Below are 23491 nucleotides of genomic sequence, written 5' to 3'. Positions count from 1 at the left end.
GCTGCTATAATAATAAAGAAATTATGATGCTGCCAGTGGAAAGCAGATATGGTGGAACCAACATGGTGAAGGGGGTATGGTGGGTCCACTATTTGGAAGCTTGTACGATGGTGGTACCACAGGGAAGCCTATATGGTGGGTCTACCATGTAAATCAGATAAGGTGGGGCCACTATGGTGATGGAGGAAATTTCGGACCACCATGAGGAAGCCTGTATGGTGGTGCCACCATAGAGTAGCCTGCATGCTGAGCCTACAGTAGGGAAGCAGATATGGTGAGGCCACCATGGTGAAGGAAGTATGGTAGGTCCGCCATTGAGAAGCTTGTATGGTGGTAACACCAAAGGGACGACAGTATTCTGAGCCTACAATAGGGAAGGTTGTATGGTGGACCCACCATAGCAAGTATGGTGGGTCCACCATAGCAAGTATGGTGGGTCCACCATAGCAAGTATGGTGGGTCCACCATAGCAAGTATGGTGGGTCCACCATAGCAAGTATGGTGGGTCCACCATAGCAAGTATGGTGGGTCCACCATAGCAAGTATGGTGGGTCCACCATAGCAAGTATGGTGGGTCCACCATAGCAAGTATGGTGGGTCCACCATAGCAAGTATGGTGGGTCCACCATAGCAAGTATGGTGGGTCCACCATAGCAAGTATGGTGGGTCCACCATAGCAAGTATGGTGGGTCCACCATAGCAAGTATGGTGGGTCCACCATAGCAAGTATGGTGGGTCCACCATAGCAAGTATGGTGGGTCCACCATAGCAAGTATGGTGGGTCCACCATAGCAAGTATGGTGGGTTCACCATAGCAAGTATGGTGGGTTCACCATATGGGAGACAAAACTCTAGGAGACGTGTTCCATGTTCACTAAAGTCGGCATTATGTCGTTAATGAAGTCATTAAAGGTAAACGGATCCATATTCTTAGCTGAAAAAACAAAATTGTAACATTAATAGACATGACTACAGAGAGGTAAGCTATATTTATGACACAAACATGTGACAACAGAGAGGCAAGTTATATATATTACACAAACATGTGGCTGCAGAGGGGTAAGTTATATATATTACTTAAACATATATGACTAAAGAGAGGAAAGCAATACTTTTAAGCCAAACATATGTGTGACTACAAAGAGGTGTGCTATAATTATTTTAATTTACAAAAGTAAATGTTGTTTACTAATATTCGAGGATTTGTTTACCTCTAAATGACAACTATATAATACAGCAGCTGCATAACATTCATCTATTTACAGAATTTCAATAATTTGTATATGTTCATAGATTTTAAGGTTCACTTACAAGGATCCTTTAGCTTAAATTTCTCTCAAGAAGCACATTGAATCGTAAACATTAAGAGAAGTGAATGATAACTTTTGGATAAGTTTTTCCAGCTGTGGTCAGGTGTGATGATGCCTGAAACACTGTATAGAGGCGAGACGCTTCACGCACCTATCATGTAGAGGAGGAACTAGTCACCTATGTAACACCTTCGTGATATAGCCTTCACCTTCTCTGAGGAGGCCAGGCGCGAGCGACTTCGCAGGAGCAGGTGGCGGACGGTGGGGGGTGAAGGTGGCCAGGCGGTAGGAGAGCCCCAGAGTCGAGATGACAGCCACAATCACAAACCTGCAACACACACACCAAGCTTAAGCTTCAGGGTCACGACTCTGTGGCAGAATATGCATGACCGCTCGACTCCATGATGCATACCTAGTCATACTGTCTGATCGCTCTCGTTGATCAATCCTTATTATCCTTTAACATTGTTGGGACCTAATTGTATTTACTGCTTGTTGTTTCAAGTTGAATCAAGTCTCCTGAAATGTAAACTTTAGGCTTTCATCAGATAATTAGATGCCTTAGTTGGCATATATATGACTCAGTCAAATGATGAGCATCTAATAAATAATCCATGAATGGATCAGTGTGTGACACTATAAAGGTGTTTAGTTGAATTATATTTTATGTTAAAACATGAGTCAGCCAGACAGGATTTGAGGCGCCAGACTGTCGGTCTGTAGTAATTAAAAATCCACACCTCTAAAGTGTTAATGACTTCAAGTTCACCAGGGGTAAGGTCGTGTGAATTGACCTTGCTTCTGCTAAGCTGATAATTGCAGACGGTTGGTGGTGTCTTTTCAACAAACAAGCCGCTGTTTAGGCGTGGTAGGTAGATGTCCTGAGGCTATCTACTTAGTAGGCAGAGCTAGCTCCAGGGTTCCCTCATAAATACCCAGGGAACTGTACATTCGAGAGCATAGAGCATCACCAGAGAACAGAGCAGACAGCGAGGCTGGACGATTGAACAGCAGCCGTGACCATGTTGTAGGCCGGACGGTGGGGACTCTGCCTATTAACCCCCTCTCTATCTAACTTAGGCTCAGACACTTGGTGAGTTGAACTGTAAGGTGACAAATTTGGTGTGATCCCCACTGAAGGTATTGTGTGATTTTCAGGTGCAGACAGCCGTAGTGTTCTCAAGTGTCTTGTGTGGTGACTCACATAGTACATTTATCCTGACATAAAGAACATTAAGTTCGATTTCTTGAATTATGATACTTATCATGTTAAATATTTACTTGATTAACTTTTTAATCTGACTTTAATTGTGTTCCCTAGATCTTGGATTTTCTGATATATTGCAAGCTAGAGTGTGGAGAACTCTGAGTTTATTGACTTAAAGGTTCTTGCATTCTGGTTGATACATGCTAACCTCTAACATTATCTTTGATACTTTTGTGATACAGACAAGTTCCATTCCTTGTCTTGCATGTACTGAGTTTAGAATGGATATTAGTAGCCCTTTCTATCTTTTACTTCTCGTTTCTACTCCTCTCTGTATTCTCAGTCTCTCTCACCTTTCTTTTCCAACTTTCCCTTTCACCTGACCACACTCCTCGTTACTCCCAGACTCCTTCTCGTACTCCTCCCACCTCCCTTCCACCTCTCTACCTCCCTGACCACAAATCCTCACCCTTCATTATTAATTTCCTTTCCTTCTCAATTTCCGATACATTACAGGTGTACAGATCACCAGATCCTCAACATTACAGCACTTGTCTGTAAGCGTCTCCATGAAGCACGCAGAACATTAAGGTATCACTTCCCAGCCATCATTTACAAGCAGATAACTGATCAGAATACGTTTAAACCAAATAAAATTACAACGCATATCACATAACCTGCCCCATTAACAACCTCAGCCATGCACACAAGGACAAGCCCAAACAACCCATTAGAAGCACACAAACAGAAGGCACTCACCAGAACCAGAGAAAGACGAAGATCTTCTGGTTGAGGATGTTGAGCGGGAGGACGCAGAGAGCGTCGTGTTGTGGGAACCGACCTGTGAGATTTATACTTATTTCATTTATATGAATTTATATAGAATTTATATTTACGTTAATTTATATATTTCGATAGCAATTTGTATGATGTTAAGTGGACTGTATTTCTGCAATATTTCTCACAAATCGATCCTGACACATTAGGGGGGGTTCATATTAAATTTATATATATGCAGCCAATCAAACTACATATATTAGTATATAAAATTGGGGGTGCCTTATCTTATTGTACAGTAGGCTTAGTTCACCAGGTATAACTAGGATGTAGACACCAAATTATCCTCGTGAGAGGCTAGCTTCCATCACCCCAAGTAACTGATATTCCAAGATTAATTCTTGCTTCCTCTTCTTGTTCCTGTCAAAGGGTACTAGCTGTAAAGCCAGAATCCTAATATATGACAGCTATATCAGAGAAAACACTGAATATTATATATGATAAGGACCAAGGCTTAATTACCTATAATTAGAGGCTTTCTCTCGTGCTAACCGGCTCGCCCTTTATCTACCTAACATTAACTGGCCAGAAATGATTAGATAAACGGGTTTCGGTAAGACACTTCCCTTGTTTATGTTGACAGCATGTTGATGATGGAAGAACACTAATTTGATCTCCATAACACTTCGTCCAAGAGAATTTATAGGAGCTGAATTTGCTCCCCAGCGTCTCTGGTCTTAAAAAACAATGGCTGACCTCTCCACCTACTGATGCCTTGGCTCTCCTTGTCCAATAACAATAAGTGATAGAAGGATCACATTTACTCTATTTTGATACTGATAATTAAGTTAATTCAAATGAGATGTTTTTATGGTATAATATTTTATGATTCAAAGTCCAAAGACTACTGTATTTAAGAATAATTCTCAATAGAATAGCTGGTGAATTTATAGTACCATGTGGCAATGATATCCCGTTTTCTATTGGTGGAAAATTCCACTTCAAGCTACATTTTCTATGGGTAACTTGTGTATACAACACAGCAGCAATATTATCTGCCTATTGTATGTAATATTATTAAATGGTGTCGGATTTTCCGCCACGTGTCGTATGATGGTCCCTGAAGGACCGAAGTTGTGGAAGGTGCACTTGGCCAGCTTGGGGAAGATCTCCTCCATGGGGTCCACACGTTTCATTGAGTCTTGGGTATTGCTTAAGACCCTCGGTCTGTACTTGGCAAACCCAAACCCCAAGAACCTGAATATAGTGGATGGTTAATATTACTTGAAGCTGCTTGAACACATTAAGCAATTAAACAACCAATTAAAAATCTAAGACAATTTTTACTTAAATGGAAATATACACAAAAAATATTATTTACAACAAAAACATTTAAACATGGAAAGACCTAAGAGCAATATTTGAGAAAACGCCGTTCAGAATGCTAACAATTGAGCTAAGGACTGGAAGTTCTTCAACTCAGGTCTCATTGTCGCAATACAAATAGATTCTAAGATGTTGAGATCTAGTCGATGTGAATTATAAGTCAGAACAGTGAAATACCCGTAAGTAATAGGGGAAGGGAGCTGGCCATTTCTTCCCGGTGATCCTTAACACCAGAGGAGGCAATTGGCCTAAGAGGCAAACCTGTATAGTGAGAGGCGCATATGTACACAGGTATGGTGTTTAAGGATTGGTGTTGGATGCGTTTTCCCCATACACCCAACGTTACGTTTCAAACGTTACGAACTTTACGAACTTCGAACAGAGCTCATACTTTAAAAGAACTACTATAAAGTAATAAAGTTAAGTGTGATGTGAACTTTCTTAATATTTACCATTAAATGAATTTTGTCCCAAGTTCATTAGGTACAGAGTAGATACCTCTAGTTTTCATTTTGGATACAGTGATGAAGGTAGTGAGTACTGATGATTATTACAGTGAAGTAGATATTTTGGTGACAGATAGACCCACCTATGTATGGCAATCAGATAAGAAAATCAGAAGCGGAGTGCCACATAGAGCCACTCCATATTAGGTCATCAGAGGTGTGGGTGGTAGCAGTCGAAAAACAGTGAAGATAGGTATCTATTATGTGCCGCTATGATCATGTTCATTTATACAGTAAAGTATGGCAGTATATTTAAGTAAAAAATTAATTTATTTGTATAATAAACACACACAGGTGAGCGGCAGTTACGCCCCCACTTTCCTCTATGGGACAGGTGTAAAAAACAGGATCCTCTCAGTAGGGGTGGTCCTCCCCCTCACCACCCTTCCTCGTGCGTGATGACCTTGACTATACCATAAGAGGGACCTACATCCCTTAGTTGTTTTTAAGTTGGTTATATTTTAAGGTTACATACTTAAAAGAAGGTGAAAAGAAATAACCCATATGATGTATAGATTATATTAACAAAGTACATAAGGTTAAACATAATCATAATGTAAGTCATCTCCCCCTTCATAATACTTCCTAACAAGGGCCCTCCTCCGTGCCCACAGGTCCATTGTGGGGTCTTCCACCCCCTCCTCCCCGTGGGATGAAGATGATGACTCATCATCACCCAGAGAGTGAATGTAGTGTAGTGGCTCTTCCTCAGGTATGGGGCTGCTGACGTCATAGGGTTCACTCTCGCTGGTGGGGTGTTGTCCTTCCTCACCTTGTGGCTCAATGACGTCACCACCTTCACTCTCGGTGGACATTCGTTGGGGTGGGAATCCGGTGGTATGTCTGGGTGTCCATATGCTAGGCTAGTGTATTTATTTAGGTAAAAGCGCTTATCATCAAATGCACTTAAACCCCTCTTTGTATTGAATGTGGTTGCCATCTGCCCCCCCCCCCCCTACGTTCCTGATTTGTGAATAATGGAAAGTATTTACTACTCCATTACTGTGTAGGGTCTCTTTAAAGTGGTTGTGTGTTAAAGATTTTTGCACAGCTCGGGGAATACCCTTAGCGGTGATGGAATTTTTATTGTCAAGCAAAAGCACACTATACATTTTGGGCTTGGGTGCCACAACTTCAAGGATGTGTCTGTCTGAAACCTCTGACTTTAACAGCCCTAAAACACCCTTTTTAGAAGGATCATACAAGGGGTGAGTTTCAGGAAAATTACTGGTATCCATCCACAAGCTAAGGGGTTCTTTCCCCATCTTGTTAAAGACATCTTCAGCTAGTAAGCTAAAAATGAAGCTGTCTGTATCACTATACAGCAGTTGTACCCTATCAGTATAGTGCATCTTAAGTACCCTGTACCAAAAATGGTACAAACTGTATTTTGCTAGCTCAAGAACCTAGAACCCAATGTAATTAGGATGAGTAATTTTAATAAATGGTCTGGAACTGACAGACAATAATTTATTGTCACCTAAATGCACCATACGTTTAAAGCGTGGATTCTTCACCTATCGTAAAAAGACCCTAGCTTAAGTCACTAGTTTCTTGTCAATGGCATAATGGGCTGGGTTCAATAGTGTTTTACCGAAAACACTATTTGTTAATAATTTAAAAAGTGTTTTCCTATCGTTACTGATGGAGGCATTTCTATTGTTAACGTTTGTGTTAACAAATTCTGCCATAAAATCTGACTGGCGGAACTCGTAAATTGCATGTATAGTCTCTATTTCAAGTCCTATCTCAATAAATAACTGTAAAAGGTGAAGAGATATGAAATAATGTTTCTTGGGGAGATGATCTCCAACCAGTTTAATATTTTTTTTTACGGAGATTTGTAATGTTATTTGTTTCCAGAAGTCCCCTACTAAATGGCGAGATATCCGTCATACTTATCCCCCTATGGTGTAAACAAAGAGGTAGATCGTCTGTTAGTCTAGCTATTTCAGGTCTAATGTGTTTGGTGTCAATTAATAGCCAGTACCCTTTGTTAGAAGAGAATGGCTGTTCTGTCATTATCTTCCCTCCACTAATGAAGGAGTTCTTCTCATCAGATGATAGTCTCCTTAGCCCCCCATAGGGCAATTTCTTAGTCATACAACTCCCATAAAGTGAGTTGAAGTCTAAATACAGTAAGAATGAAGATCTATCCTCCTGGGGGTTAAAAGGTGGGTTGATATAGCGGTTGTTAGCTCTGGCGTAACTCCTAACTGCAGTTGTAAAACCCCCTCGTATGTTTTGTGATATGAGATTGTGCAACGTCACATCTGCACTTAACTCCAACGATATTTTGCTGCTTTTCAAGAAGCAGTCGTAGGAGTAGCCCGGAAGGCTGCAGCAATGTGTCATTTCTAATGAATAGATATCATTTAGAATTACCCTGTGGTGGGTTAAAATGTCAGCCAGTAAACCAACGTCACACTTCAAATAAATAAGGAGGTAGTCTTTTAATGTCCTACACCCTGTTGCCTCCCATACTAATTTAGAATGACTATATTCTTCCAAAGTTATACCTGATTTGTTTAGGGAGCTGTAAAACATTTCAATAGGGGGGAGTGTTGTGTCATTAAAGCAGCTGATTTTTGTGGTATATTCATAAGGGAAAAACTGCTAACCCTTTAAGAGAAGGTGGTGACTCTTTTTGGGCAAACCTTATATCATTGAGTGAGTGAATGTTAAGGGGCTGCCTGAATCAATGTGGGTCTTTGCTAGGGATGAAAGACTACCTGTAATAAAAGCCAGTGAATCAAGAAATTTAAGCTTCCCTTTTTCTACCTTAAGATATTTCGTCCCCTGTCTCATGAGGATATTGCTCTTAATATTTGAACCCATGGCAAACTCCCTCAAAATTAAGCCCATGTCATAAGACATATTGTGAGCAATTAGGACTAAAGTCTCTAGAGAATTCTTGTGGCGAAGGTTGCAGTAATTACATAGAGCTCCAATATAATTGAGCTTTTCCCCTAAGGTGATTATGATGTTGAACCTTGAAATTGGTGAGGGTAAATACCTCCTCACAAAACTGACAGTGAGCCTGTCTCCGAAAATGGACCATATCCTCAAGAGACAAGTCTATTTCGTAATGGGGGAGTGTGGATCTGATAATTTCCCATTTGGTAGCAACTCGCTGCATGAAATGTGTGACACTGTCCCGCACTCAAAATCAAAATACCCCACATGGGAAGGGGGGTAACCTTTTCCCGTATTTTTAAAATGGAGTGTGTCCACCTCCTGAGGATAAATAATTTTCTGTGTGATGTCGCAGGAAAATATGTGATTTGATAGCTCTGATGAATTTTGATATTCTGAAAGACAGTTTCTACAGAAGACTGTCTTTCACCTGTGGCTGCGAGTAAAGTTCCATAGGAACTTGTCAAACTCCTTAATAAGGGCCACATGAGATTCTCCCAATAACAATAAAGGAAGGCCTACGGGCTCACCATAGCCCGTGCTACTTGGAAATTTGTTCCAGGTAGCGAATCTTTAACAACAACAAACAACAACAATAAAGGAACTATGACCGAGTACTGTCTGCTACCACGACGACAAAGAGAGACGTGATAGACGCCGTCTGTATGTTTGTGTATTGAATACAAAAAAATGGATAGTTTATTTCTATTCTCCAATTTAGAGATATCCTCCCACGAGAGAGGGAAGGATAAATTGTCGTATTTGACCATTTTCCTAATCCTAGAGTGAGACTCTACAAGTCTCCCTATACGTCTCCACTTCCACCCTTGTTGTGATGCCAGAAAAGCAGCAATGCACTGAATAATGCATGTTTTATTGTTACCGGCAGGGTTTGGGTTGAAGACCTCATACCGCCCCCTTAGAAAGGGGGGATAAGGGACATAATACCCCAAAACTAACCTTAGACTAGCATTACAGATGACGATTTTGAGGAAATCGACATTATATAGTATGAAACCACTCCCCTCTGTTTCTGAAAGGAGATCCTCCAGTCGTGTAATCATATAACCCATCCAGCTATCAATAAGATTACCCACATCCTCAAGAGTTACCAGTCTAGCAGGTGTTGTTATGAAGTGTTCCATAAAGTCATCATCTTCTGTGAGTCCTTGTTTTAAAACCTTCACTTCGAGAAGGATTTTTAATGATGAAGTAAAATTGCCATGCCCACCAAGAGAATTCATGTAATTCTCTATTTCAGATATGTAATAGTCCCTAAAGTTGCTTAGGAGTCCTATAGGGTCTGTGGCGAAGGCTGAGGGGATGGAATATTCCATCCTAGTAAAGAGATCCCCCATGACCCCCACCCTATTAATTAAGTGGGGAGTGTCTACAACATCCTCTTCTCACTGGGAAATTTTCATCACTAATTAGGTCATTATCTCGATTGTTGTCATGAGGTCTAAGATCACTAGGGCCTGGCTGAGAGATGTCACCACTATCACCACCACCACCATCATCATCATCATCATCATCATCACTCATCACTTCCTCTCCCCCCTCCCCACCGCCCCCTAAGGGGTTATTGTCAGGCTGTGCTTTGTCATGTTCCTCTCCTACCTGCCTCTGAATCACCCCTGGAAAATAATAATAATAATAATAATAATAATAATAATAATAATAATAATAATAATAATAATAAAAGGGAACACCCCCATGCTAAACCCCATGACATAAGTTCTCAAAAAGGTTCTTAAGAGAAATAAAGGTGGAGGGTTTATTCACTCACCTCGGGAGCATGTTTGTAGATGTTCAGAGGTGAAGTCCTCACACAGAGAGGTCCCACAACTATCACAAGCGAATGTGTGGTGAGGTCTCAAGGTGCTATTTCCACACATGAGACACATGAACCCATCCTCTCTGGTAGGAAGGGAAGGCGAGCGATGTTTACCTTCTATCAAAGGAAAAAGTGTATCAAATATATGCACTCACTCTCCCACACTGATGGAGATAGAATAAACCATCTTAATATTTCTCATTTTGAAATAAATATCCATAAATAAATAAATAAATAAATAAATAAATAAATAAATAAATAAATAAATAAATAAATAAATAAATAATTAAATAAATAAAATAAGGTCATACCTCCAGCACAGGTTCTCCTGTGTTCGCCACTAGACTGCACACATGCAGTTTTCCCGCAGAAGAGGCATTTATAACACCTATGAACGAAAAGATGTGATGAGGCCCATCCACAAATTCTACAAATATCACCAACTTGGGCCATCACGATAACGCTTTACCTAGAATAAATAAATAAATAAATACATAAATAAATATACATATATATATATATATATATATATATATATATATATATATATATATATATATATATATATATATATATATATATATATTGTGACGGTAATGCGTTGGTGTTTGGCTGTTTCAAAAGCTAGGGGTATGGCCTTGTCACATATAGAAACAAAAAGAAAAAAATCTGGAACTTCGTCTGTGGCAAGGTAATGGGAAGACACACAAAACACAAGTAAATTTAACAATGAGATTTTAATTACGTTAGAAAAGCAAAACATGAATAAAATGGACATACAAATTGGAACATAAAATCAATCAATCAAAATAATAAGAATAATCAAATGACAAAATGAAAAGTTACGTTAAGACAAGTGAGTAATAACAAGTGAACAATATACAATCAGATAATAGGTGCAGGAATATTGGCTTTAAGCTGCCACCTCTCTTAGTACACGTAAGCCAGAGCTTAGTCTACCAACGAGACGTGTTAACTTGTTGAAAGCACTGGATATTCTGAGGTCTGTAGGTCGTGTGGCCCCAGACATCAGGTAGTGTGGCGGGTGGAGGGCAGGTGCAACTGGACACGCAGCCAATCAGCGATGAGCAGGCGACGAACAGGTAGTTTGGTGATTTGAGTGGCGGGGGGAGCAGGTGTTCCTGGTGCTGCATACGTTTGCTCTCTGGCAAACCTTGGTGTTGTATTTGTTGGATATTTCTTCCATATTAGTTGTATATAGCGACGAACTTAGGAGGGAAGAGCAGGCTCAATCTCTTGAAGGAGATTATCGTCACAATATATATATATTATTATTAAATATGACCGAAAAAGTAAGATTAATAATTCTAACACGAATTTTCATATATATATATATATATATATATATATATATATATATATATATATATATATATATATATATATATATATATATATATATATATATATATATATATATATATATATATATATGTCGTACCTAATAGCCAGAACGCACTTCTCAGCCTACTATTCAAGGCCCGATTTGCCTAATAAGCCAAGTTTTCATGAATTAATGTTTTTTCGTCTACCTAACCTACCTAACCTAACCTAACCTAGCTTTTTTTGGCTACCTAACCTAACCTTACCTATAAATATAGGTTAGGTTAGGTTAGGTAGGGTTGGTTAGGTTTGGTCATATATCTACGTTAATTTTAACTCCAATAAAAAAACATTGACCTCATACATAGAGAAAAGGGTTGCTTTATCATTTCATAAGAAAAAAATATAGTAAATATATAAATTCAGGAAAACTTGGCTTATTAGGCAAATCGGGCCTTGAATAGTAGGCTGAGAAGTGAGTTCTGGCTACTTGGTACGACATATATATATATATATATATATATATATATATATATATATATATATATATATATATATATATATATATATATATATATATATGTCGTACCTAATAGCCAGAACGCACTTCTCAGCCTACTATGCAAGGCCCGATTTGCCTAATAAGCCAAGTTTTCCTGAATTAATATATTTTCTCTAATTTTTTTCTTATGACATGATAAAGCTACCCATTTCATTATGTATGAGGTCAATTTTTTTTTATTGGAGTTAAAATTAACGTAGATATATGACCGAACCTAACCAACCCTACCTAACCTAACCTAACCTATCTCTATAGGTTAGGTTAGGTTAGGTAGCCGAAAACGTTAGGTTAGGTTAGGTTAGGTAGGTTAGGTAGATGAAAAACCATTAATTCATGAAAACTTGGCTTATTAGGCAAATTGGGCCTTGCATAGTAGGCTGAGAAGTGCATTCTGGCTACTAGGTACGACATATATATATATATATGTCGTACCTAGTAGCCAGAACGCACTTCTCAGCCTAATATGCAAGGCCCAATTTGCCTAATAAGCAAAGTTTTCATGAATTAATTGTTTTTCGATTACCTAACCTACCTAACCTAACCTAACCTAACTTTTTCGGCTACCTAACCTAACCTAACCTATAAAGATAGGTTAGGTTAGGTTAGGTAGGGTTGGTTAGGTTCGGTCATATATCTACGTTAATTTTAACTCCAATAAAAAAAAATTGACCTCATACATAATGAAATGGGTAGCTTTATCATTTCATAAGAAAAAAATTAGAGAAAATATATTAATTCAGGTAAACTTGGCTTATTAGGCAAATCGGGCCTTGCATAGTAGGCTGAGAAGTGAGTTCTGGCTACTAGGTACGACATATATATATATATATATATGTCGTACCTAGTAGCCAGAACGCACTTCTCGGCCTACTATGCAAGGCCCGATTTGCCTAATAAGCCAAGTTTTCCTGAATTAATATATTTTCTCTAACTTTTTTCTTATGAAATGATAAAGCTACCCATTTCATTATGTATGAGGTAAATTTTTTTTTATTGGAGTTAAAATTAACGAAGATATATGACCGAACCTAACCAACCCTACCTAACCTAACCTATCTTTATAGGTTAGGTTAGGTTATGTAGCCGAAAAAGTTAGGTTAGGTTAGGTTAGGTAGGTTAGGTAGTCGAAACACAATTAATTCATGAAAACTTGGCTTATTAGGCAAATCGGGCCTTACATAGTAGGCTGAGAAGTGCGTTCTGGCTACTAGGTACGACATACATATATATATATATATATATATATATATATGTCGTACCTAGTAGCCAGAACTCACTTCTCAGCCTACTATTCAAGGCCCGATTTGCCTAATAAGCCAAGTTTTCCTGAATCACAAACTGAGCAAGCATAACAAGGAGCTGGTAATCCTCAAACGCCCCACTGCTGTTACCCCATCAATGGTACCCCTCCCGATCGATGATCCCAGAGGAGAGGGTGATAGTAAAACTATCACCCTAGATGCAGTGGTGGGGGAGGGTGCCACCACCCCAGGAAGCTCTTCTCGTTCTACACCACCAGCACCACCAGCTACCCCCAGGAAGAAGAGACATCTACAAGAGTACTCTTCCAGCTCCACCTCCACCACCGCTCCACCTCCACCCACAACATCTACCGCAGCCAAACGACGGATCGAAACCACTATCGACTTCGACCACCCACACAAATCATCGTATCGACACCATCCTCGACGGAGAGTCACAGGAAATATTCCTGTTATCCTCTCCACCGAAAAAACAACGAAAGCTGTAACCATCCCCTAGAAAAGAAGAGGTGACAGCACCACCACCGACAGTAACAGCAGCAGCAACGACAGCAGCAGCAGCAGTACCACCATCTACAGCAGCTCCAGCGGTAGCAGCAGCAGTAGTAGCACCAACAACGGTGGCAGTGGCGTCAGCGGTACCAACAGCGGCAGCAGTACCACCATCTACAGCAGCTCCAGCGGTGGCAGCAGCAGCAGCACCAACAACGGTGGCAGTGGCGTCAGCGGTACCAACAGCTCCAGCAGCGGTGGGAGCAGCAGCAGCGACAGCAGCACCAACAGCTGCTGTTCTTTATATGTAATTTGATGTGGGAATAATTCCCCTGTTGTAGTTCTTTAAAAAACAAATATTTCCTTTGTAGTTTAATAAAATAAAATATAAGTAATGATGTTTTATTTCCCCATCATACAAAAACCCCTCTCCCATATATCCCCCAATCAGTACATAGTAAACAATGGCCGAGGAACATTACATATATCTTACTAGTCTCGACCAAGAAGATATATACAACAACACAAGTTCAGCATTTACATACACCATCCCCACACTACATATAAACCCTTCCATTAAACATGAAGTGGCCTTAGTCAACATACTCCTACCCAGGCGAATTAATGCTATCATCAAGGATGAGGGGGAGTCTGGCATAGATGTCTATGCTACTTTTAAACGTGGAACTCTTTCTAAAAGCCCAGAACACCTTATTTACACCTTCCTCCCAAAAACCAACATATTATCCAGAAACATCACATTCATCACGAGTGAGCTTAGTCGGCAAATAATCACCGACATGAAACTAAGTTTCAGGAGTGATTTCAAAATATACTTCACAGAAAGAGAACCAATCCTTACCTATGACCAATCCTTAGAGCGAATATTACTAGCTTGAACTCTTAACAACGAAGGTACTGGCACATTATATTCTCTCAGCCTTCAATTTAAACACAGAATAGCTAATGTACTTGGATTTGACAGTAGTCGCAAATACACCATTTATCGGGCAAAAACAGATGACATTACAACAGCCTCCAAGGTCGTGGCCTCATTCCCCCCAGACAATGACGGAGGTTGTGACTATTTACTCATTTATAGTGAGGTCATCGAGCCGGAACGATACGGGGGGGCAAATTGTAAATATCTTAGATGCAATCAATTATCATAACTCATATTCTAGAGGGGCTCATCCCCTAGTGTACAAGACATTAAATACTAACACGTTGGAGAAAGTAAGTACTAAAATAACAGATCAGTTTGGGTGAATGGTTAGTTTTGGAGATGGGAGGTCGGTTACGGCAGTCTTACATATTCGCCCTAAAGTATCGTAATATAATCTATATAAATATAAATATATATAGAAGTGTTTGCCCACGACTTCGGTTATTATAAGAAGAGGTGTCGGGATGAGTGTACCATTCCACCCACCTTCTCAGAAGGAGTTCGGAGAGATCTTCTCTCCTCTCTCTAGGAGACATGGGATGAGAGGGGTGGGGAGCCCTGAATGACATACGTACATTCCAAGCGCCTTATCTCAGATCTGGTGGTGTTTTTTTTGGAACCTTGGCTGGCTTGGCTCGACGGGCCATACCATTTTTCGTGAAAGCTGTAACACTGAGTGCTATCGATTTTGGGAAAAATGTTCTTGGTGATTTAACCAGTGGTAAACAGGATGTAAAGAGCCCTCTGAGAACTCACGGTATTGATGCTCTTAAGACTGTGGGGAAGAAATTGGTAACCGGCGGGAAACCTAAAAGACTCTCTAGAAGAATAAAAAAAAAAAAAATGTAAATCAGGTCTTGGGTATAAAAATGACGTATTTTCCCTATAGTAAGCAGTCATACTTCACCTTTCGGAGGGAATCATGGCGAAAGCAAGTGGAGCTGGGGTGAAAATACCACTAGAATATTATAGCTCCAGTATTATTGACCAATTTCCTAGAAGTAACAGAATACGTAATGTGGAAAGTTCAATTGCCTCTACGCAGCAAATAGACATTCTACCTGTCAACCTCCCCATTAATCAATGTTTGCGGGATAATTACTTAGAATTCCGCATCCCTGGAACCCAGGGCGCCTTCTTAGATCTAGCTAATATTGTTATAGATTTTAAGGTATCTTTAACCAAAGATGACGATACCACAAAATTGGAAGAGGATGACTGTGTGGAATTTGTGAATCGGTTGTCAAATACCATGTTTAAAGGTGTTCAGGTGTTTTTAGGAGAGCAGGTAGTTGAAACCAATTCTAATTTTAATTATTGGTCGTTTATTAAATTAATTACCTCCCAGCCTCCATCAAAAATGTCTTCCTTGGGAAGAATTGGAGCCTTTTGTAGGGACTGGAGTGATGATGGTGTAATCCCTAACGAATTTACTAATACATTTTTTACTGGAGCAGCCGCCAAGGATAAAAAATTTATGTCCGATTTAAAAGGTAAAGGATTGTCAATGTGTTTTCCCCTAGTATTGGACGTAACAACCCTAGACCAATACATATTAGATAATATAGATGTACATCTAAGATTGGAGCTCTCCCCACATGCTTGGGTGCTAAATACAAGTGTGGACGATGGCTCCAATTATCGCTTGCATATGGATTATGCTAAGTTATGGGTAACACGAGTGTTCCCCTACCCAAGTGCCTACCTAGCCTTAAACAGCTCACTGTTAGCATCCCCTGACCCCATAACCTATACTTTCAATAGAACCATTTCTAAAACATATGTCCTAGCGGGGAATCAAACTAGTCTCTTAATTGATCAGCCATGGGCCGAAGTAATTCCTCACAAGATATTCATGGTAATTGTACCAATGAATTATTTCGCCAGCCTTCACCAAGGTAATGGATTATATTTTGAAAATGCAAAGCTGAAAAATATTGCCATGTATTTGAACAATTTTACAATTTACCGTATTGGTGTTGATTTCGACAACCATTATTCCTGCCTTTATTACGAAACTTTGAAGATGTTAGGGTTAGAGCGTGATTCACTACTAGGCTATGACACTTTTAATAAGGGGAGATCAATATTTGCCTTTGACTTAACCACCATTCAAACAAAAGATTCCCTCCCTGTGGAGAAATCTGGCAACTTGCGTATGGAGCTTGAATTTGGTGGCGGTGTTACATATAACAGACTGGTTTTACTGTTTGGGGAAACGACCGGGGTACTATCCATCGACGGGCAGAGAACTGTTCTATGTGACGTGCGAGCTTAAAAACATAATGAATTGTTATGATATACATATTAATTTAAAAAATAATCTAGGGGATCGAGTGCTCTACCTAGGATGTTATAATGCTGACGAGATAGAACATTTAAATATCTCATCAAGAAAACCTATCGTCTTCATAACTAATATTTTACCATCACACAGCAGATTAACTATGAGATATTGGGTAGCTATTTATGTAGATAAAGTTAAACATCGAATGTTTTTTCTCGATAGTTATGCAATGTCGGCGGTTACTTATGGACATTATTTTCAGGGATTTATTAAAACCAACAAAATAACAGAGGTGTCTGGAATGGGCTACAGACTCCAGAGTGATTTTTACTCTTGCCTGCAGGCTCTATTGCACCATGTTTGTTCGTAGGATAAGTCACCTGGGGTTGCCTTCAACAGTACATTACTTACATAATGTATTTTCAAGCATTAATTTAAAATTTTGTGATAAACGAGCCCTCGCTTATGCAAGACGATATTTTCCGATGAAACATCATTGTGTTAGGACATTTTGTAGAGGTGTAGGGGTTGGTTCTTATAGGTGGTGTAGAGAATATTTTTGTTAGCTAGGCAACCTACCTAACAAGGGGGATTACCCCACTTCCCCCCAACCTCCCCAGAAGACCTCCAACCTCCTCATCCTACAAATGGAAGGTGTCTCTCCAAAAACACCTACAGGGAAGATTGAAGTCCTTGAAGGGCCTGGTTAGTATTACCCTCACTTTCTGGTAAAGATTTTTTTTTTTCCCACAATAAAAAGTTTGTACATCCTCTATTTTACCTCTTTTTCTTCAGTGCAATTCTTGGGACCCGTCCACATTTGTAGAGTAGTAATTCTACATGGGGGGTCTGCCCCAAACAAGATGCTGCTACGTAGCCTAATTGATGATGCCTGCTGTAGAGGACACAAGGTCGCTCCTGCAGGGGGAGAGGTATGTACTAGCTGTTCTTAGAGGAAATAGAATATTTTTCAAATAAAAGATATAATCCTATAAAAACCTTTAATCACTATAAATTATTTCCCTCATCTCTTTCCAGAACACTTCAGATGTGGGGGAGAAGGAAACTCAACCAAAAGGCAACCACCTAACTTACCCCACACCCCCAAGAGAGGGGAGGGTCAAGACCTCCCCCCACTCACCACAGATGGGGAGACGTCAGAATTCTACTCAGATGAGGATGGGGAGGTGGAGGGGAGTGAGGAATAAGAGTGAGGAATCCATAACTACAATTATTAACTATCATAATTAATTTCTTACACATCATTTGTGATTTTTACCTAATAAAGCATTAATAAATTCTTTGATTTTTTTAACCCTCGGGGAAATTTATAATTTAATACTCTTATATAAGACCCACACGACCCGACTGGGTGTGGAACTCTGTTACAGTAAAGTCAAGGTCATTAGGTGCGAGGAAGGGTACAGGCGACCACCCCTACTGAGAGGAACTTGTTCTACACCTGCCGCATAGAGGAATGTGGGGGCATAACTGGCACCCACCTGTGTGTGTTTATTATACAAATAAATTCATTTTTTACTTAAATATACTGCCATACTTTACTGTATAAATGAACATGGTCATAGCGGTACATAATAGATACCTATCTTCACTGTTTTTTGACTGCTACCACTCACACCTTGGGTGACCTAATATGGAGTGGCACTATGTTGCACTCCGCTTCTGATTTTCTTATCTGATTGCCATACATAGGTGGGTCTATCTGTCACCAAATTCTCTACTCAGTGATGAAGGTAGTGAGTACTGATGATTATTACAGTGATGAAGGTAGTGAGTACAGATGATTATTTCAGTGATGAAGGTAGTGAGTACTGATGATTATTACAGTGATGAAGGTAGAGAGTACAAATAATTATTACAGTGATCAAGGTAGTGAGTACAGATGATTTTTACAGTGATGAAGGTAGTAGGTACTGATGATTATTACAGTGATGAAGGTTGTGAGTACTGATGATTATTACAGCAATTAAGAAAGTGTGTAGTGCAGATATTGCCTCCATCACCCAAGCAGCTCCGGGTACTCCCCTTTAGTACATACATATATTTCTCTAGAAGTAAATTAAAAAAAAATCACATATATTTTATATTAATGAATAGAAAAAAAAGAAATGAAACAGATTTGCGTCTTACTTATCAGTGAAGTACATCTGCCCGACGACGTTGACCAAGTTTAGTACCTCGCACAGGAAGAACTGGTAGGCGTAGACGTTGTGGTGGTCGAAGTAATGATCCAAGTACTCAATCACAAACTTGGTCCTCTCTCTCCTGCGGTCGTGGCTCAGGGCTGGCAGGTTGAGCTTGGCGACCAGGCCGCTCACACGGCCTCCCTCCAGCCGCTTCCAGGTGAAGCGAAGCACGTAGAACATCCCAGCCTACGGACGGAGCTGTATTGTGAATGTGGCCTGACTGTGGCCAGGCTGTAGGGGAAGAGTCATTTAGTGAAGGAAGTACCGTGCCTCTACACTACAGCAAAGTTCTTGATCTACTATTTCTCTGTATTTGTATTGTATTCTGAAACTTCCGTGGAAGTGTTTCCTCTTTGTGTTGTGGGCTAACCGGGTCTAGGAACCGGTTAGGATGAGATGCTTAAGTAGTTAGTATTCCGATCGCCAAGCATCTTCGGTGACTGGACGAGTGGCTCAGTTATCCGGCCATAGATTTACGGAGCTCCTGTCTCCGTTGTATATTTTGTTATGTTCGTTGTATTTTGTTCCTTTTACGGTATCGTCACCACTGTCGAAGTGTGGAGTGGCTATTCCAGTGCCATCTATGAATCTGAACTCAAACTCCCCTGATATTGGACGCTACGTAGACAACGCCATCTATTGCTGGTGGCGTGATGTCAGCAAATGCCTGAGGTTTCCTGCCTTAGTCAGACAGACAGGTCGTTGTGGACGATCTCTGGTGAGGTAGCGGATCAAGATCTGTGCCACCTAGGTTGTGTTATGAGCATAATGTCAACTCCCCAGTGAGTGAGTGTTATCTCATGGTTTCTCAGTGCCCTGTCCATCTAATTAATGTTGTTTTATCTCCACAGAAGTGACGTGTGGGGGTGGTTGTACTGAGGACGGCAGTTTACCTTGGGCAGTCCACGTACGCTCTGCATGGTCCTGGAAGAAGAGCAAATAAACCGCTACCAATCTGAGCAGTGTGTTAATTGTTGATTTATATAGTGTTGGAAGAGATTGGCGTACCCTGGGATTAGCTTGAGAGAGTAATGGACGACAGTGAGGTGCCTGTAGTGAAGTGCTGCTAGCCGTTTGCTAAAGGCTTCTGCCAGGGGTTAGCTACCCCTGTATACGGTTGTTTGCATAACCCCTGATCAGAATGTGGCTGAAGTCCTCTGCCAGCGAGTAGCTGGGGAGCAATTGTGAGGTATAGGTACCTCGTGTGACTGTGTCAGTGGACAGGCCCACGTAAACGGTGAACTCACCAGTGTTTCCCAGTACGAGTCGACGAGGTACTGGACGAAGGAAACACTAGGTTGGCGAACACTGCACATGAGTGCTTTTGAGTGTTCTGTTTGATAGCGACATTAATGTACATTAGTATAGTAATTACCGATTTATTATAATTTAAGGGTTTAATTGTAAATATATTGGTGAAAGGAATAGTGTGTTGTTCATCCCCCCTTTCTCTCTATTGCACTATATAGCCAATTCTTGAAATCATACTACCTACTTGGTCGGACACACTTAAAGAGGTTTATACATCAAGAAATCGGGAATTGGTCCATAGTAACTGTAACACTTCCCTATACGTTGAATATTGTGCTCTATAGAGTGCATAATATTCTCTGTGAATTGTATACTGTACATTGTGCTGAATACGTTGTATATTGTTCTATACATTGCATAAATGTACTTATCGTTGTATATCCAGGTGGAACAGGCACAGGAGTAACACAATCTGGATACATAGAGGCAAGCTCTTGCACAACACATTCGTCTCACACATACTAATAGCATGTATTCTGCTCGGTTGGTGATGCCACACGTGTCGCATAGTGATGGTTCTGCTCAGGTGATGGTGCCACATGTGTCGCATAGTGATGGTTCTGCTCAGGTGATGGTGCCACACGTGTCGCATAGTGATGGTTCTGCTCAGGTGATGGTGCCACACGTGTCGCATAGTGATGGTTCTGCTCAGGTGATGGTGCCACACGTGTCGCATAGTGATGGTTCTGCTCAGGTGATGGTGCCACACGTGTCGCATAGTGATGGTTCTGCTCAGGTGATGGTGCCACACGTGTCGCATAGTGATGGTTCTGCTCAGGTGATGGTGCCACACGTGTCGCATAGTGATGGTTCTGCTCAGGTGATGGTGCCACACGTGTCGCATAGTGATGGTTCTGCTCAGGTGATGGTGCCACACGTGTCGCATAGTGATGGTTCTGCTCAGGTGATGGTGCCACACGTGTCACATAGTGATGGTTCTGCTCAGGTGATGGTGCCACACGTGTCGCATAGTGATGGTTCTGCTCAGGTGATGGTGCCACACGTGTCGCATAGTGATGGTTCTGCTCAGGTGATGGTGCCACACGTGTCACATAGTGATCGTCCTATCGTCCCTCCATCTGGCAACCTGTCCTCCTACATAGAACGTCGCTTTTCGCTCGTATGCAGTAACAGCTCTGCTCCTATGCCGGGTAACTCCACTACGGGCTCGCCATAGCCCATGCTATGATTACCGTTTGGTCCGAGTTGCTGAATCTAACACAACAACAACGCTCGTGTGCGTTTATTAAGGCCAAAAAGTGTCTTACTTAAGAACATAAGAATAAAGGTAACTGCAGAAGGCCTATTGGCCCTTACGGGGCAGCTCCTATTTATAAATACCCAATCCCACTCCATCTAAACTTACGTGATCAACCCATGCTTGAAACAATCAAGGGTCCCCACCACCACTTTGCGCAGTAATTGGTTTCACAAATCAACAACCATGTTACCGAACCAGTATTTACCCAGGTCTTTTCTAAATCTAAACTTATCAAATTTATACCCATTGTTTCGTGTTCAGTCCTGTCTCTATACTTACTAGAAAATGGAAGTTGTTGTTGTTGATGTAAGGGCGACGACGATCGTGGGATCGGATGCGCCACGGCATACCTGTGAAGGGTTAATCACGAAACCCGGAAAAGGTGAATCGCCAAACCTAATCGCAAAACGAGTGACGCTAATCACTGAAACTAATGTCTCGCGGCAAAGAAACGTAAACAGGCAGATGATTGGGGAGCCCCAGAAGTCCCTCAGGGTGATAAACACCAGCCCCGGCCCACACAGAGAACACTAGGTACCAAATCAAACTAACAAATCAAACTCACCCCAAACTAAAACGCAAAAATCATCCAGTGCCCCCCTGCAGGTCAGAAGTGGGCCACCCACTACGGCTGAGGGCACACCAGGAGCCCACCAAGACCCGCCAACCTCGGCATCTCTCGGCCAAGCCTGCGTCGGACACCATCACCCCACCGGCAGAACCAGTCAAAACACGTGAAAAAACTACCACCAATCCTGTGACCCAAGGCGATATGTGCGCCAGGCGTCGTACAACCGGACTGTGGAATAGGGACGCCAAATGGCAGGAGCAAATCCAAAATGGCATAACCGAACGTGAACTGGCGGTTCCCAGACGGAGGAGGCGTCCAGACGTCCGCTCAGCGTCAAGGTTAAACCAGGAGTCAGAAAATGGAAGCAGCTCGCGAAAGTGACGTACTGTCCTGTTTTCTGTGTTGGGTTCTCTGGTAGATTAGGAAAGGACACTTTACATTGACCGCTTTCTTGCCGTTGGGAAACCTTAGGAGGACGGACTGGACACTCGCCCAACTATACCGTTTTCAACCATTAACGAAACAATTATTATCTTTTTTATCTGATAAAATATATTTCATCCAAAATAATAATATTTGTATGTAATTAATTTTAAATTATTTGTGCTTACGTTTCCATTTTTAACAATGTTTAAGCTGAAATTTGCCTCTTCGCTAAAATATATTGATGTACATACACGGATGTCAAATCATAGAATTCAAGAGATTATCCCATCTGATATTAGTTATCATAAATTAAATTAAAATAATTAGCTTGCAAACATGTAAATATATATCTTTATTGGAGCGATTTCATTTGATTTCAAGAGATAAAACACAAAATTTATACTATTTGGTGAAAAATCCCACTGGACGGTAGAGCCAACCACATGGGCTGGACGGTAGAGCCAACCACATGGGCTGGACGGTAGAGCCAACCACATGGGCTGGACGGTAGAGTCAACCACTTGGGCTGGACGATAGAGCCAACCACTTGGGCTGGACGGTAGAGCCAACTACTTGGGCTGGACGGTAGAGCCAATCACTTGGGCTGGACAGTAGAGTCAACCACTTGGGCTGGTCGGTAGAGCCAACCACTTTAACTGGACGGTTGAGCCAACCACTTGAACTGGACGGTAGAGCCAACCACTTGGGCTTGACGGTAGAGCGACGGTCTCGCTTCATGCAAGTCGGCGTTCAATCCCCGACCGTCCAGGTGGTTGGGCATCATTCCTTACATCCGTCCGATCCAAAATCCTTATCCTGACCCCTTCCCAGTGCTATATAATAATATGATACCTGGTTGATACCTGGTTGATGGGGTTCTGGG

The 23491-nt window shown here is 41.1% G+C and overlaps 1 pseudogene; it reads right to left on the bottom strand.

The window, feature by feature from the left end:
* Positions 1-851: 851 nt before the first annotated feature.
* LOC123752420 (innexin inx2-like) lies at positions 852-20355 on the bottom strand (annotated as a pseudogene).
* Positions 20356-23491: the final 3136 nt, after the last annotated feature.

The sequence above is a fragment of the Procambarus clarkii genome, chromosome 4, assembly GCF_040958095.1.
Source record: "Procambarus clarkii isolate CNS0578487 chromosome 4, FALCON_Pclarkii_2.0, whole genome shotgun sequence".
In the NCBI taxonomy this organism is placed as follows: domain Eukaryota; kingdom Metazoa; phylum Arthropoda; class Malacostraca; order Decapoda; family Cambaridae; genus Procambarus; species Procambarus clarkii.
The sequence above is the reverse complement of the archived record's forward strand: the minus strand, read 5'-3'. Positions and strand labels throughout refer to the sequence as shown.